Raw genomic sequence first — 18,154 nt, 5'->3', positions numbered from 1 at the left:
TCATTTGTTCTTTGGGTGTTGAGTTTGATAAGTTCTTTATAGATTTTGGATACTAGCCCTTTATCTGATATGTCATTTGCAAATATCTTCTCCCATTCTGTCGGTTGTCTTTTGGTTTTGTTGACTGTTTCCTTTGCTGTGCAAAAGCTTTTTATCTTGATGAAGTCCCAATAGTTCATTTTTGCCCTTGCTTCCCTTGTCTTTGACGATGTTTCTAGGAAGAAGTCATTGCTGCCTGTGTTCTCCTCTAGGATTTTGATGGGACTCCTGTCTCACATTTAGGTCTTTCATCCATTTTGAGTCTATTTTTGTGTGTGGTGTAAGGAAATGGTCCAGTTTCATTCTGCATGTGGCTGTCCAATTTTCCCAACACCATTTGTTGAAGAGACTGTCTTTTTTCCATTGGACATTCTTTCCTGCTTTGTTGAAGATTAGTTGACCATAGAGTTGAGGGTCCATTTCTGGGCTCTCTATTCTGTTCCACTGATCTATGTGTCTGTTTTTGGAGGCACACAGCTTTTCTATTAGGACAATAGATCAACCACATGGACAAAAAACTTACTTACCAAGTAATAGTTTACTTATCATGACTCACTTCAAGATCCTCATCTCACTCTATCCACCAATCTAAACTATTATACCACAAATTTTGTCCAATCCCAATCAATTTCCTTTCTTTTTTTTTTTTTTTTAAGATTTTATTTATTGGGAGCCTGGGTGGCTCAGTCGTTAGGCGTCTGCCTTCAGCTCGGGTGGTGATCCCGGGGTCCTGGGATCGAGTCCCACATCGGGCTCCCTGCTCGGCGGGAGGCCTGCTTCTCCTTCTCCCACTCCCCCTGCTTGTGTTCCCTCTCTTGCTGTCTCTTTCTCTCTGTGGAAAAAGAAATAAAATCTTTTAAATTAAAAAAAAAAGATTTTATTTATTTATTTGTCAGAGAGAGGGAGAGACAGAGAGCCAGCGCAAGCAGGGGGAGTGGCAGGCAGAGGGAGAAAGCAGGCTCCCCGCTTAGCAAGGAGCCTGACGCGGGAGTCGATCCTGGGATGCTGGGATCATGACCTGACCGAAGGCAGCCGCTTAACCGACTGAGCCACTTAGGCATCCCTCAACTTCCTTTCTTGAAAGACCCATCTATGCCACTTGAACTCAAGGCTCTAAAACCTTACAAATATCTTCCTCTGACTTCACTCTTCTGAAGCATTACTAAGACTATCAAGGTGGTATTCTTCCTTACTGCACTTATTCTAAGAAAGTTTTGCCTGATTAACAGGTTTTTCTAGTAGTGTTTTGGAAGAGTTGACAGTTGATCTGAGGAACAGCTCTATCCTCAATTACTGGTTTTGTATTTCCTTTATTGTTTTTTGGATTTCAAGACAGGCTAGCTTACATGCATTTATTAAATAATTATACATCAACCTTATCTTATGTACAAACTGTTCTTACTAGCACATGCAGAGTTATCTCTTTTTCAGCAAGGTTGAAATTGTGAATGTCCTTTTTTTAAAGTAGCTATATTGTATATAATTCACATGCCATAGAATTCACCTATTTACACAATTCAATGGCTTTTGGAATTTTACATTATTATTTTTTTTAAATTGTAGTTCATTATATATGTAACATAATATTTGCTATTTTAACCATTCTTAAGTATATAATTCATGGCCTCAATCACATTCAGAACAATGTGCTTCTGTTATTACTATTTCCATAACTTTTTAATCACTTCAAACAGAAATTGTAACCATTAAGTAATAACTGCTCACCACCTCCCTCCAGCCTCTGGTAACTTCTAATCTACTTTCTGTCTCTAGGAATTTACCCATTCTAGATATCTTATGTAACTGGAATCATATAACATTTATTTTTTGGTGGCTAGCTTATTTCATTTAGCATAATGTTTTCAAGGCTCATCCATGTTGTAGCATGTGTCAGAACACCATTCTTTTTTTATGGTTGAATAATATCCCATTGTATGTATATGCCATATTTTGCTTGTCCATTCTTCTGTCACTGGACATTTGGATTATTTATACCTTTTGTCTAATGTGAATAATGCTGCAGTGAAAAGCAGCTTCCAAGTATCTGATTAAGTTTCTACTTTCAGTTCCTTTGGGAATAGGCTTATTAGTGGAATTGCTGAGTCATATGGTAATTCTGTGTTTACCTTTTACAGGAATGGCCAGACTGTTTTTGTATTGGCTGCACTATTTTAAATGCCCATCAGCAATGTATAGCAATTTCTCCACATTTTCACCAACACTTTTCAGGGTTTTTTTGTGTTGTTTCTTTTTTTTAAATCATAGCCATCCTAGTAAGTGTAAAGTGGTGAATATCATTTTGAACCCAAAAATGAAGCTTTAAACTCATCTATAGCACTAACTGATATAATTGATGAAAATGATTTTCTAACTTTACACTGGATTGATCATTCAGCTAGGTACAGAATTTTGTGTTGGAAATGAAATTCCCTCAGAATTTTGAAGACATTGCCAGGATACTTCAAAAATATCCTTTTCACACTTGTTCCCTCACTACCATCATCTTGGGTCCAAGAAAAGGAAATGGAAGAACATGGATACAAAGAAACCATTCAACAATATGAAGATTACCTTATCTCTATTCTGAATCATTTTAGCATATATGCTTGACAGGATATATTTTAAAAAATTTTAAATAGTCTATTCATATGGTACAAAATGCAAAAATTACATTGATACCTGTATACATAAGAAATTACATATGTATTATTTCTTTACTCCCTTTTTTATACAAATGGTAATATTCAATACAATTCCTAATATCTAATATAATAGGCTCTATAAAATAAATTGTGAGAGATGTGGAGGTTTCCTATCTCCTCATTTACCTCAAGATTATTATTATTTTTTTTAAAGATTTTATTTATTTGACAGAGAAAGACACAGCGAGAGAGGGAACACAAGCAGGGGGAGTGGGAGAGGGAGAAGCAGGCTTCCTGCGGAGCAGGGAGCCTGATGTGGGGCTCAATCCCAGCACCCTGGGATCATGACCTGAGCCAAAGGCAGACGCTTAACGACTGAGCCACCCAGGCGCCCCTTACCTCAAGATTATTGTCCTGTACACCATCTATCATTGTGCTTTTTGCCAAAATATTGTGATTGAACACTTTTTCACCCACAGTGTTTTGATATTGAGGAAATTAGCAGGACTTAATTTGGGAGTCTTCACAATTGAAACAGTTGGAAAGAATGAGATTTCTTTTGGGGCGCCTGGGTGACTCAGTTGGTTAAGCAACTGCCTTCGGCTCAGGTCATGATCCTGGAGTCCCGGAATCGAGTCCCACATTGGGCTCCCTGCTGAGCAGGGAGTCTGCTTCTCCCTCTGACCCTCTTCCCTCTCGTGCTCTCTATCTCTCATTCTCTCTCTCTCTCAAATAAATAAATAAAATCTTAAAAAAAAAAAAAAAAGAATGAGATTTCTTTTAAGGCAAGTACAGTGGAATGTTCAAAACCAGAACTTTGAAGGGGGCATCTTAAGAGATGTTGAAAGACAATTTTCCTTAATCTGTAGCACTGCTACATGTTTAGCAAATGTGCCCCAGGACTATCTGTCCAGGAATGCTTGTACAGACAGACAGCCCTCGAAAGACAGAGACAGGCACTCCCCCGGGAGCAAATGAATTTGCATTCCCAGATAAGTAAAGATCAAAATGGTGACTCCCTCTGTGAAATTTACAGATAACTTCCCCAGAAACTTTTACTTACATTCCAGGATAATAAAATAATGTCTTTTTCTAGAAGGTAGGATAAGGTAGATTTGCCAGCAGCACTATAAAGATCAGAGTCTCTGAAACTTGGACCTCATCTTCTTTATTGCACCCCAAAAGCATGTGTAGGCACCATCTGGCCCTCCCTGTGTTGCTCTGTGAGGACTGGGGCTCAGGAAGCCAGAGCTATCTATGATGTTACCTTGGTTGCTGCCTTCACTGTGAGTACACGGTGTTTGTCTCTGACACAGAGGTCTCCTGTTTTCTGCCAGTGTGTATATAAAACCCTATGGCAACATAATGTGTTAGCTTGCAAGCAGCTTAAAATCTCATACCTTTCATAGTTTCTGACTTAGCGAGAAGAGGTTAGGAAAAGTAGTCAGTAAAGAGAATATATGAGTGTCATTTAAATAAATTGGGTGTTGGTCCCCTCCTAGAGTGACAGGGCAACTCTCTTGATTTAAAAATAGTAAGATTCACGGTTATTGGTGCTGCTCACTAATATATGATTCTCCCCTTCTTTCTGACACATAGGATTAAATTGAGGTTAGATTGGACCAAGTTAATAGTTCTGGCCAATGAGTTATGAGCAAAAGTGATACATGTCCCTTTTTTGCAGATGTGGAAAAGCCAATCCTAAAATTTATATGGAATTGCAAGGGGCTGTGAAGAGTTAAAGTAGTATTCAAAAAGAACAAAGTTGGGGACTCATGTTTCTGCATTTTGAAACTTACTACACAAAGCTACAGTAATCAAAAGGGTGTGATACTGTCATAAAGATAGACATATTGACCAATGGAATAGAATTGAGAATCCAGAAATAACCCATACATTTACAGCCAATTGATTTTCAACAAAGGTGCCATGGCCATTCAATGGGGAAATGTTGTCTCTTCAACAAGTGATGCTGGGACAACTGGATATTCACTTGCAAAAGAATGAAGTTGTACCCCTACTTCATACCACATTGGAAACTTAATTTAAAATGGATTAATGACAGGGTCCCCTGGGTGGCTCAGTCAGTTGAGCATCTGACTCTTGATTTTGGCTCAGGCCATGATCTCAGGGTTGTGAGACTGGCCCTGTGTCAGGTTCCACACTCAGCAGGGAGTCTGCTTGAGATTCTCTCTCCCCTTCATCCTCTGCCCCTCCCTCTGCTCATGTGCTCTCTCTCTCTCTAAAATAAATAAATAAAATCTTTTTTGAAAAATGGATCAATGACCTAAATATAAGACCTCAAACTATAAAATTAAGAATAAAACAGGATAAATCTTCATGACCTCAAATTTGTCAAGGAATTCTTAGATATGACACAGAAAGCACAAATAACAAAAGAAAAAATAGGTAGACTGGATTTCATCAAAAGTAAAAAGCTTTTGTGCAGCAACACAGGAAATGAAAATATGGCACATTCATAAATGTGGTTCATATTTTGAAAGCAAAGGGAAGAATGGTATGCAGTAAACATAATAAGGTAGAAAGGGAGAGATAAGGCAGGGTCTTACAGGCCTTGTTAAAGATTTTGGTTTTTATGATAAGAACAATAGGAAGTCTGAATGGTGTTAATGAAAATAATGACAATAACACCTATTATTTCTTGAGCACTTACTATGTTCCATTTACCATTCTAACAACTTTGCAAGTATTGCCATTCAATCCTCTGCAAAAGCTCTATGAACTAAGTATTATGATTATCTCCTACTTTATAGATTAAGCTATCGAAACACAAGAGAAGTTAATATTTTTTTTCCTATTTCCACAAAAATTTGCAAGCAGTAGAGCCATAATTTAAAACTAGGAAATCTAGTCTCAGGGTCATAACCAGATGTTCTTTGCATACATTGTATTTCACTGTGTCAGACCTGAAATCACCCATTTTTTCAATTAAAAGCCAATGATTCCTTTTGGGGGGAATAGTATTTAGAAACTATAATCTGGGCACCCAGTGTGCTCAATGCTACTGGAGTGTCATTGCTTCTGGGCCACTCTAGTGAACAAAATTAGGAAGTGATACAGTTTTTATTTTTTTCTATTTTTATTTTTATTTTATTTATTTATTTTTTTTATTTATTTGAGACAGAGAGAATGAGAGACAGAGAGCATGAGAGGGAGGAGGGTCAGAGGGAGAAGCAGACTCCCTGCCGAGCAGGGAGCCCGATGCGGGACTCGATCCCGGGACTCCAGGATCATGACCTGAGCTGAAGGCAGTCGCTTAACCAACTGAGTCACCCAGGCGCCCCAGTGATACAGTTTTTAAATCATGAATTGATATTGATATTGCCAGTTCAAATTTAAAATTACTGTTTTCTCTCATTTTATTTTTTTATCTTATTTCTTATCCTTTTGTATCTTATTTGTCTTACACTTTACTCTTGATATATTTTCTTATTTGCTTTATCCTATGATGTATGTAAAATAGTTATGTATAGTTTTTTAAGAGCCAATGTCATGAAGAACAAAGAAAGAAAGAAGGTGAGGCAAATGTTCTAAATTAAAAGTGACCCAAAAGACCAAACAACCAAATATAATGCATGAAACTTGACTGGATTCTGGGTAGAGGAGAAAAACAAACAAACAAACAAAACTAGCAATAAAAGGCCATGTTGACACTTGGGGAAATTTGAATATGGACTAGATATCAGATGGTATTATAGAATTATAGTTAATTTTCTTGGGTGGGGTAACAGATTGTGGTTATGAGGAAGATTCTCCTTATTCCTAAGAGATGCTTGCTGAGATATTTATAGGTGAAGTGTCATGATATCTGCAACTTACTTTCATATAGTTAGATAAAAAAAGCCTGAACACACACACAGAGACAATAAAAAAAGTATACACTAAAAGGAATAATTTCCTTTTAAATGGAAAAATGGCTGATTCCAGGTCTGGGGCAGGGAAATGTCCAAATCAAAACAAACCCAGACTTAGGTAGGGAGACACTTTAATCCGAAAGAAAGACTACTGTAGTAGGGAGAGCACTCTTATCTCAGAAATCTGCAAGCATCTAAAAATCAAACAGAAAATTATTTTTCTTTTATAGGGTAAAAGAAGAGAAGCAGAGATGTGCAGAATCTTTTATGGATAAACTGGATAACCAAGAGGAAGGACCAATGGGGTCTGACGGGAAAAGGGTCTCACTATAGTCAGCCAACTGTCACGAGAAGCTAATAAGCAGGTGCATGTTCCACTTTTTCTACATGTGTTGCTGAGTCTTGGGACAAGCAGAGTTAGGAGCTATTAGGGAACTAGAAGCCTGACTACAGTTTGGTCAAGACAAAACAGAGGGAAAGAAATGAGCAGTTGTGAATACTTAGAAAATACAAAATTTGCTTAGAATGTCTTCATGTAACCATAAAATTAGATTTCCTAGTATTTTGTTTTGTTTTTTGAAGAGATTTCCTAGTTTTATTTATTTATTTATTTTTTTAAAGATTTTATTTATTTATTTGAGAGAGAGACAGAGAGAGAGCATGAGAGGAGGGAGGGTCGGGAGGGTCAGAGGGAGAAGCAGACTCCCTGCGGAGCAGGGAGCCTGATGCTGGACTCGATCCCGGGACTCCAGGATCATGACCTGAGCCGAAGGCAGTCGCTTAACCAACTGAGCCACCCAGGTGCCCGAGATTTCCTAGTTTTAAATGATGGCTACACACTTGCAAAGTTTGTGGAAATGGCACAACAAAAAATTATACACACAGACATTAAATATGACAAAATTAACAGTGACTGAATCTAGGTGGAAGACATATAGATATGCATTATGTTATTTCTTTTTTCCTGTGTGTTTGAAAGTTTTTCATAATAAAAAGTTGGGGGAAATATACCCCCAAAAAGATACATTTTATAAAAATTTCAAGTGATTAGGAATAAATCAAACAATGTACAAGCTCTTTTGGGAGAAAATTATAAAACTTATTGAGATATAGTAGGGAAAGCCTAAAAAGTAGTGATATACCCTGCTTTTGTATAAGAAGGATCAATATCTCTAAAATCCTTAAGATTAATTTATAACTTGACAAACTGATTCTAAAGGTATTATTGAAGAACAAAGGGCCAGCCACAGTCAAATACTTTTAAAATGTATATTAGCTATAAGATTTTTTAAAAAGTGGATCAATGAAATAAAAATGAGAGCCCACCTGAAACAAATAACATATTACATATTAAAAAACAATGAGAGCCCAGAAAAAAGTCCCTTGCATATATAGAATCATGACTTACGAAAGAACAGCACTGCAGATCAGCGAAGAAAGCATGGCTCCCAAGTAAACGGTACAGAGACTAAAAAGTTCTAGGCAAATTATAGTCTTAAATATGAAAGACAAAATTATAAAACTTTTGGAAGACAAAATAAGAAAATATTTTAAGACTTTAAAGCAGGCAAGTGTTTCTTAAATAACACATAAAAAACACTCAACAAAAGAAAAGATTAATAAATTGAATCACATGAAAATTGAGAACATCTATTTATCAAAAGACATTATAAAGTAAGTGAAAGATAAGCAAAAGGAAAATATCTGCAAATCATACAACTGGAAGGATTAATATCCAGAATACATAAAGAATTTCTACAAATAAAAAAGAAAAACAAATGCATAGAAAAATGGGCAAAAAGCATTTCATAGAATAAGAACCATAAACATATGAAAAAAAATGTTCAACCTGATTAGGAATGAAGGAATGCAAATTAAAAACTTAATGAGATAGGGGCACCCGAGTGGTTCAGTCGTTTAAGAGTCTGCCTTCAGCTCAGGTGACGATCCTGGAGGAGTCCCGGGATCGAGCCCCATGTCAGGCTCTCTGCTCAGCAGAGAGTCTGTTTCTCGCTCTCCCTCTGATCCTCCCCCGTCTCATGCTCTTTCTCTCAAGTAAATAAAATCTTAAAAAATACTAATAATAATGAGATAGTATTTCTTAGACACTGGATTTGCAAAACTGTTTTAATCTGATGATACCAAGTGTTGGTGAGGATGTGAAATAATAAGACCTTGCACACAGTGCTGGTGGGAATTGGTACAACCACTTTCTAAAGTAGTTTTGCTCCGCAGAGTAAAGTTGAACACGCACATAACCTAAAGCCCTAGGTCATAACCCAAAGTTTTGCACATGACCATTAGGACACAATCCAAGAATATACTTAACAACACTGTAATAGCCTCAACTAAAAACTGTCTTATGTCAATCAACCACAGAATTTGTAAGTTTTGGTATATTCATCCATGGAATAAAGTAGAAAAATCTGAATGAACTACAGATACTCACATCACATGGATAAATCTCAAAAACACTGTTGCATAAGATAAACAAATATCAGAATAATTTATGTGGTATGATTCAACTTATAGTATGCTTAAAAACAGGTAAAATGAAACAACATTGGGGCGCCTGGGTGGCTTAGTCAGTTAAGCATCTGACTTGATCTCAGCTCATGTCTTGATCTCAGGGTTGTGAGTTCAAGCCCTGCCCAGCGTGGAGCCTACTTAAAAAAAAAAAAAGAAGAAAAGAAAAAAAGAAAAAAGAAACGGGCGCCTGGGTGGCTTAGTTGGTTAAGCGATTGCCTTCGGCTCAGGTCATGATCCTGGAGTCCTGGGATCGAGTCCCATATCGGGCTCCTTGCTCAGCAGGGGGTCTGCTTCTCCCTCTGACCCTCCCCCCTCTCATGTGCTCTCTCTCTCTTTCTCTCTCTCAAATAAAAAAAAAAAAAATCTAAAAAAAACAAAACAAAACGTTTATGAATACATATATACTATAACAAAACAAAAAATAAGATAACATGAAATTCAGAGTAGAGGAATATACAATCTGAGTGAGGCACACAGGAGGCCTTTAAATAGGGTGACCACCTGTCCTGATTTACCTGGGAAAGTCCTGGTTTACACCTCCTGCCATTGTATTCTGCTCATCTAGCACACCCTTTCACTCTTAAAAGTGTCCCCATTTAAAGAAAAAAAATTGTATGGTCATGCTTTCTTAAAGATACTCGTAATATTCTATTTCTTAAACAGAATGGTGGATATATGGGTGCTTTTTATTATTAAGCTTTATATATATGTTATATTTAAAGTTTTGTATGAATGATATTTCACAATTAAAAAAATTTTTTAAAAACCAATGGGACAGAAATTCTACATCAACATAAAGTAGAATTGCCAAGACGTATGAAGGCCATTTGGGTTTGCCAAAGAGTCAAGTTTAGAGTTTATGAATTTATTTATTTTTAAAGATTTTATTTATTTATTTGAAGAGAGAGAATGAGAGAGAGAGAGCATGAGAGAGGGGGGAGGGTCAGAGGGAGAAGCAGACTCCCCGCTGAGGAGGGAGCCCGATGTGGGACTCGATCCTAGGACTCCAGGATCATGACCTGAGCCGAAGGCAGTAGCCCAACCAACTGAGCCACCCAGGCACCCCTAGAGTTTATGAATTTAGAATGGTACCAATATACCTGGTTTCTTTTTCTCCACCAGGGCTTAGAAAAAGGCTACCCAGGTGTAAAAAAAATAGAAAGCAGAGCATCGGGTTTACCCAGAGTTACAACCAGTGAGATGCAGTAAGAGGACAGAGGGATGAGGAATTTGATACTTCCAAGAAACCACTGCAGTAATTAATCAGGGTGTCTAATCTGGACAGGGGTCTGAATAGTTAGGAGAGGATGGATGAATAGGGACAATATATACAATATTAGTGTCAGCAGAGTCTTAGGCCCTGTGAGTTGGGAAATGAGTGAGTGAGAATATTTATTCACTGAATATTTATCTTTTTGAATACTTACTATGGTCTCAGTGCTGTGGTAGACACTGGGGAATTCCTGTTGAGTCAAAACAGATACAGTTTGCCCCCTTAGGGATTTTACATTCTAGTGGAGGACTCAGACAGTAATCAAATAATTACACAAATAAACAGAAAATTGGAACTATAAAAAGGAATAAGACAGAAAGGACTGAATGTATGATATTTAAAGAATGCGATAACAGGGACTGTGACCTAATCAAAGAAGTCAAAGAAGGAGGAAGTGATAACTGATTTGCCCCTCAAGGATGAATAGGAGTTTATTAAGTCAACTGATGGACTGGGTGTCTCTGTGCATAAGTTGAGGAGCTAATTGAGACCATTTTAGGCAAAATGCAAGGAAAGAGATTGTATTTGGTGAGTGAGATGTTTGAGATTCTGAAGGCAAGAAAATTTCAGATAATGATAAGGTTCTGAGCAGCACCGTCCGGCAGAAATAGAATGTGAGCCACACATAAGCAATTTTCAATTTTCTAGTAACTATGTTAAAAAAACAAGATGAAACAGCTGAAATTAATTGAAATTAATTTTAACAATATATTTTACTGTCCTATATGTCAAAATATTGTCATTTCTATATGTAATTATGAATATATCTCAGTGATTGACAGCATGAATTCTGGAATTGAATAAAACTGGGTTGAAATCCTTGCTCTACTATTTGTTTTGTTCTATCAAGTGCCAGCCAATATAAATAATTTAGTCCTTATAACAATCCTACAAGGAATATATTATTATCCACACTTCACAAATTAAGAAATTAAAGCACAGAGAGATTAAATAACTTGCCAAGGATTACAGAGCTAGCAAAGTGTAGAGCCAGGAATGAACCCCGTCAGTCTGGCTCCTGAACCCCTACTAATGAACTACCATATATGGTCTTTGTACAGAATCTGGTGTGGTGATGCCTAGAGGAGATGCCCAGGATGCCACTGAGAATATGGAAAGGGAGCTAGAGATGTAAATTTTAGAGTCATCAGCCAGTAACCAGCTTATATGAATCTCAATGAGGTGCAAATATGAAAAAAATTTCTGCTCAAATCAGTGCTTTCAATCATGTTCTGCTGAATTCTTTTTTTTTTTTTAATGTTAATAGCTTTATTTTTATGTTTACCTTAATTTACACTTTTGGCCCAAACAACTGCATATATTATGTGAAAATTACATTTTATGTTAATTTTTTATCTCACTACTGTCAGTAGAATACAAATTATGTGAAGATCTCAATTATAAAAACATAATGTGTGACTTGGCTAAAATACAAAAAATAAATACCTAATACTTCGTGAATTCCCTTTTCATGTCCTGTAACAACATGTTATGGACAGAGTCCATGATCTCCATTTGGATTCCTCACTTTCAGTTATGAAGACTTAGTCCAGTCCAGTTAAAAAATGCAGTCACATGTCTAATTCAAAACTTCCCTACCCTCCATTTCTTGCTAGAATTTTGGCTTGAGAAACCGAAAGTAGTGGCTGGTGGGGGGTTGGGTCAGTAAGAGTCAGTTCCATTATTTCCTCCACCATACTGACGTGAGATCTGGCTTTCATTTGATCAATTCCTTCTCAATCTACCCCCACCCATTTCCTCCAGCTTTTTACGGCTAGGATCCCCTCACCTGACCAACAATGTTTTGGGGCCAGCTAAAGGTCCAAGAACACATGTCCCTGCCATGCCAAACAGTGAGAGTTGTGACCACTCCAAGGCTGCCTCTCACTGTCATGCTAACAACTCTAAGGTTCATCTGGAGAAGAAATGTCAGTCTCCTTGTTGCAGGCATCCCAAGCTCTCTCAGTGTTTCTATTGGAGTCTTCTCTCTCGCTTAGTTTTGCGAAGGAAGCAAGGACCACGTGGCTATGGGCAACTCTGACTCCATATCCTTTTCCCTACCACTCCCCAGCCCTCTTCTGTAGATTGGAGTTGGGGTAGGGTGAAAGCTGATATGAATAAAGCTCATCCTGCTATCTGTTGGTAACCCCAGGGGTGGAATCTAGCCGCGAAATGGGTGACTGTCTTTAAAATGTCTTTCTTGGTTCTTTGCCTCAGCTTTCAACACTAGTCCCTGATTCTGATTCAAAAGGAAGAATCACTTTCAGCATCTTTGTTACAGATGCATAGATGGCAACTGAAGCCATGAGAGTTTACCAAAACCTCAGGAACTGTAAAGATAACAGAGAAGGAGTTCTTTTTTTTTTCTTTCTCTCTTTTCTTTTTTTTTTTATTTATTTATTAGAGAGAGAGAGAGAGCACAGGCAGGGGAAGCAGCAGGCAGAGGGAGAAGCAGGTTTCCCGCTAAGTAAGGAGCCCAATATGGGACTTGATCCGAGGACCCTGGGATCATGACCTGAGCCAAAGTCAGACACTTAACCAACTGAGCCACCCAGGCATCCCCAGAGAAGGAGTTCTACTATGTCCTTTATTAAGAGCCAGCTCTCAATTGGATTGATAAGATTTTTTTAAATGGTATAGTATATTTAAAGGTTGTAAGAAAATAGATCCTAAGAGTTCTCATCACAAACAATTTTTTTCCTTTTTCTTTTTTTGTGTATCTATGAAATAATATTAACTTATTGTGGTGCTATATGTCAATTATATCTTAATAAAACTGAAAGAACGATGTTAAAATGTGATTATGCATGGGCAGTGATAGTAAAACATTAAATAGCCCTTATAGACTCACATCTTGAAATGTCTTAAGTTGGCTAACTATATCCAGAGTTGCCATTCAAAACATATATCATGAAGGGCAAGAGGTCCTATGTTGGGTAAATGTGTATGAGGAAGAAAGAAACAATTAGAAGATCCACATTAACAAGCATAATAAAACAAAGGAATTCCAGAAAAAAAAAAAGTTGTCAGAAACAACCAAGCAAGCTGACATGCATCTTCCATCTCTCAGAGAAAAGGAGCATCAAGGGCAAGGAGATGGAGCTCATACATAGATGTCTTCTATGAAGACCCAACTGAGCCCAGACCCTGGTTTATGATGCCTTTCTAGGTTGACTATAGCTTGAGTGTCAGCAACAAGAGACCCAACTGAGCTCAGACCCTGGTTTATGATGCCTTTCTAGGTTGACTATAGCTTGAGTGTCAGCAACAGGGACCCAGTGGAATTCTTCTCAAAAGTGTTTATTTCATCACATTCACTGTTTCCTGGTTCAGAGTATTTCCCAACACAGCACAGCACCTCCTCTCCAGTGGTCTTCAAATTGGGGTATGTTCCCTTGTGGGAACTTAAAGAATTCCAAGATGTGCATGAGCATGAAAAGTTTTAAAAGAACCGATTTCTGTCTCTCAGCTTCTATTTTTCTCTCATGGAACCGACCTGCCTGGGAACGTGTCTGGGGTCTGCTAGTATTCTAATCACCCTTCTCCCAACTTACAAAATAAGGCATACCTCTCACCCATCCCAAAATGTGTATACTGTGTGGAATGTGGAGGTGGGAAGCTGTAAAAAAAAAGTTCTCTGAAGCATGAAATAAAGGGACTATTCATCACATTCAGCTTTATTTCATCCAGATACCCAAAAGACGAACTCATGCCTTGATCAATTAGCTATTTATCTATTATTACATAGAAATTACCTCAAAAATTTAGTAGTTCAAAACAATAAACACAAGCTCCCCTGGGTCCTTAAACTCATGGTGGGATAGGCTTTCTCCCCAGTTTAAACCATCAAGATATGTACAAGGAATCTTGGCTTCAGGAGAGGCTAAAGCAGAAGTTTCCAACAGGGTTTTTTTCCTTCGGGTCACATAATCAAGTCAGGTGATCTAACTGGTTAGGCTGGTTGAAAACCATCAGTAAAGAAAGTGACCTTGGGGTTTGCCAGGGGAGATTCAGATTTTAAACAGCACATCATAAATTCCACCACCCTTATGTTAACAAAGAGCCAAAATCCAAACATTCAGGCTTCCCCAAAGCTATAAATCAACCTATTGTCTATCCACGCTTTCCGCGTAAATGGCCTTTCTTTAAGAGCCCTTCGTGCAAATTCAACAAACAGGGGTTTAATGCACATTAGGAAAACATCTAGACACACGTGACTCAGGCTGATTCGGAAATCCCTTGTTCAGGACACATTTCAAGTGCTCTTAGTGCCTATTTGATATGTCCTCTGTAAATCTTTGTTGAGAGAAAAGAAGAAGGCAGAAAAAGGAAGAGAAATTAAAAGCAAAACTTGTGGGCCCATTTCCCTTTCTACTTCTGCTCTTTTCCTCTCCTAAGCATCTTCACTTCCTCGTCTATACCGCAGTTCCACTCTTAGCTGTTTAAACTTCCCTTTCCTAAAAGGGCCAGTGTGACCTTGCTATCTGGTCCACACTTAATCTTCTGATACATATAATTTCTGTTTCCCCCTTCTGACACTGATTACATGCTCTTTTTTCTTATTCCTGCATGCCTACAGGCTGGGCTCCTACTGGGTCATTCTATCACCAAGATAGAAGTTAGACTTCTTACTGTAGAAGATAGACTTAATATGTCCTCCCAAATTAAAAATAAATACCATATGTACACCTGAAACTAATATAACACTGTATGTTAACTAACTAGAATGAAAATAAAAACTTTTTTTTTTTTAAAGATTTTATTTTATTTATTTGAGAGAGAGAGAATGAGAGACAGAGAGCGTGAGAGGGAGGAGGGTCAGAGGGAGAAGCAGACTCCCTGCCGAGCAGGGAGCCCGATGCGGGACTCGATCCTGGAACTCCAGGATCATGACCTGAGCCGAAGGCAGTCGCTTAACCAACTGAGCCACCCAGGCACCCGAAAATAAAAACTTTTAAGGGGCACCTGGGTGGCTCAGTCGTTAAGCATTTGCCTTTGGCTCAGGTCATGATCCCAGGGTCCTGGGATTCAGGCCCACGTCAAGCCCCGTGTCAGGCTCCCCACTCAGCGGGGAGCCTGCTTCTCCCTCTCCCACTCCCCCTGCTTGTGTTCCCTCTGTCTCTCTCTGTCAAATAAATAAATAAAATCTTAAAAATAAAAATTTTTTAAAAATAAAAAATAAATACCACAATATTAATATCCAAGTTCTACTTACCACTCTTTTTCCTAAGCAAATAGGTTAAAACTGATTTGTAACCTTTAATATTTATGTGATTGATTCCAGTCACTTCCTTATTATTTTCTTTGCAATCTGTTTTCTCCTCAATAAATTTGTTCTCCATTCTTTGGGCATATTGAATTTTAGTGTGTAAATCTTATTAATAAAGATTCCAGAATGATAACAACTCTCTTTAAGAGACCATTCATGAGGTAAGCCGACACGTCAGGTCTAGTCACTCAGTCCTCACATCTCCAAGGCAGCCTTGAACTATGGTTGACCCTTGGCCAGCCCACAGCAATGTGGTCCTCAGAGTGTTCTTTACATAACTAACTGGTGATTATATTGTGTCATCCAGAGCAATAAACAGTGCCATACCAGTTTATCAATTTGCTTTGCACAAAATCCAGATTGATGATGTACACCTGGTTTCATTGTTGAAGTCCTGAGTTTCGGTTGCTACCGTGGTAGCACAGCAGGATATGCCTATGTGACCAGTCCTCCATAAAGGCCTCATACGCTGAATCCTGAATGAGCTTCTCTGAGCAAAGACATTCCACCCCATGTCCCTGTAGTTTGCTTCTAGAGATAAAACATATCCTGTGTGGCTTCAGATTAGGAAGGACTTATAATATGTGTTAGACCTCTCTAAACACCACCTGATGCATGACATTTTTCTATTGCTTTTGCTCTGTAGCCTATGTTGTGCTAAACTTTAGCTGTGATTTTCACTTGCTATTGAGTCTTGTAAAAATCACCAAAGCTGGGGTGATCTTGGAGCCCCCAAAACACCATCTATTCCAACCCATGTATATATTGCCTTTGAAATGTCTCTGCTAACTAATCATTCCATTGTCGTTTAAATATGTCCAGTAATGGTAAATTCGCCACTTCCTGCTGGTACATAAATTTAGAAATCATTTGACTTTAACAATTATATAATGCAATATTCCCAACTAAAAACTGAACAGAAGAGTTGAGTGATAAGAAACTATTCTGTCAGGGACACCTGGGTGGCTCAGATGGTTAAGCGTCTGTCTTCCACTCAGGTCATGACCCGGGGTCCTGGGATTGAGCCTGCTTCTCCCCTGCCTGCCACTCCTGCTTGTGCGTGCTCTCTCCCTCTTTCTCTGTGTCAAATAAATAAGTAAAATCTTTAAAAAATAATAAAAATAAAAATTAAAAAAGAAACTATTCTGTCAGAGCACTATCCTTTCTCAGAATTTAGGAGAGCCTCAAGATGGTAATTATTGATTTTTCACTAGAGATTATATCTGGAAGTATGAAAGAAAAAAAATCCACCTTGTATAACAATCATGAAAAGACAAATAATAACAAGTGTTGGGAGGATGTGAAAAAGTAGGAACCCTCATACAGTGCTGGAAGGAAGAGTTTAGAAGTTCCTCAAAATGTTAAACATGGAGCTATCATCTGACCCAGCAAATCACTCATAGCTATATACCCAAGAGAAATGAAAATATGTTCAAACAAAAACCTGTACATGAATGTTCAGAGCAGTGCTATTCATCATAGCCAAAAAGTAGAAACAAATACCTATCAACTGATAAATGGATAAATTAAATGTGATATAATTATACAATGGAATATTATTCAGCAATAAAAGGAAATAAAGTACTGATGCATGTTATGACATGGATGAACCTTGAAACATGCTAAGTGAAAGAAGCTAGTAACAAAGGACTGCTTTGCTCATATATGAATTATATGAAATGTCTGAAATACGTAAATCCATGTAGACAGAAAGCAGATTGGCGGTTGCCTAGAGTTTATGATTTGAGTAGAAATGGGAGTGATGGGGTGATGAAAATGTTCTAAATTTTTAGTGATGGTTGCACAATTTTATGAATACACCAAAACCACTGAATTGTCTACTTTATTTTTTTTTAAGATTTTATTTATTTATAAATAAGAGAGAGGGAACACAAGCGGGGGGGGGGGGGGCGGGAGTGGGAGAGGGAGAAACAGGCTTCCCGCCGAACAGGGAGCCCGATGCAGGGCTGGATCCCAGGACCCTGGGATCAAGACTTGAGCTGAAGGCAGACACTCAATGCCTGAGCCACCCAGGCACCCCCTGAATTGTATACTTTAAATAGATAAGTTCTATGGCAATTATTGGAACCTTCAATTCATTATTTCTAGACTAACAAAAACATGCTATTATTATACTGCACTGTGTATTATGAAGAGTTTACAAGCATATATTACTTCCATAATAAAATATTTTAAAATTATATGCTGCTAGAATCTCTTGCTAGTTGTTAATTTTAACTAGATAGATAGACTCATAGTTTGTTAAAATAAAAAATCTAGCTAAGTCATAGGCTTTATCCCCCATCATGCATGAAAGAAAAGAGGAACAAATGATCTTCTGATTTGCAGAGCAATCTTATAAGAATTTTACTATTTATACACACAGAGATGTCAATTGCAACATTACTAACAGGGCAACAAATTATCAAGTAAAGCAACAAGTCAGAATCATAAACTTCAAGGAAGAAGGGAGCTAAGCCATTGGAGTTAGCATAGTCACTTATCCTCTGAATGCATTAAGACAAGA

The 18,154-nt window shown here is 37.9% G+C and overlaps 1 long non-coding RNA gene across 2 annotated transcripts in view; it reads right to left on the bottom strand.

The window, feature by feature from the left end:
- Window positions 1-18,154, bottom strand: part of LOC115939891 (uncharacterized) — a 168,544-nt gene that overhangs the window by 87,725 nt on the left and 62,665 nt on the right. The window lies entirely within an intron of this gene.

Source organism: Leptonychotes weddellii, chromosome 5 (genome assembly GCF_054177405.1).
Source record: "Leptonychotes weddellii isolate Sample4059 chromosome 5, ASM5417740v2, whole genome shotgun sequence".
Taxonomy (NCBI): domain Eukaryota; kingdom Metazoa; phylum Chordata; class Mammalia; order Carnivora; family Phocidae; genus Leptonychotes; species Leptonychotes weddellii.
The sequence above is the reverse complement of the archived record's forward strand: the minus strand, read 5'-3'. Positions and strand labels throughout refer to the sequence as shown.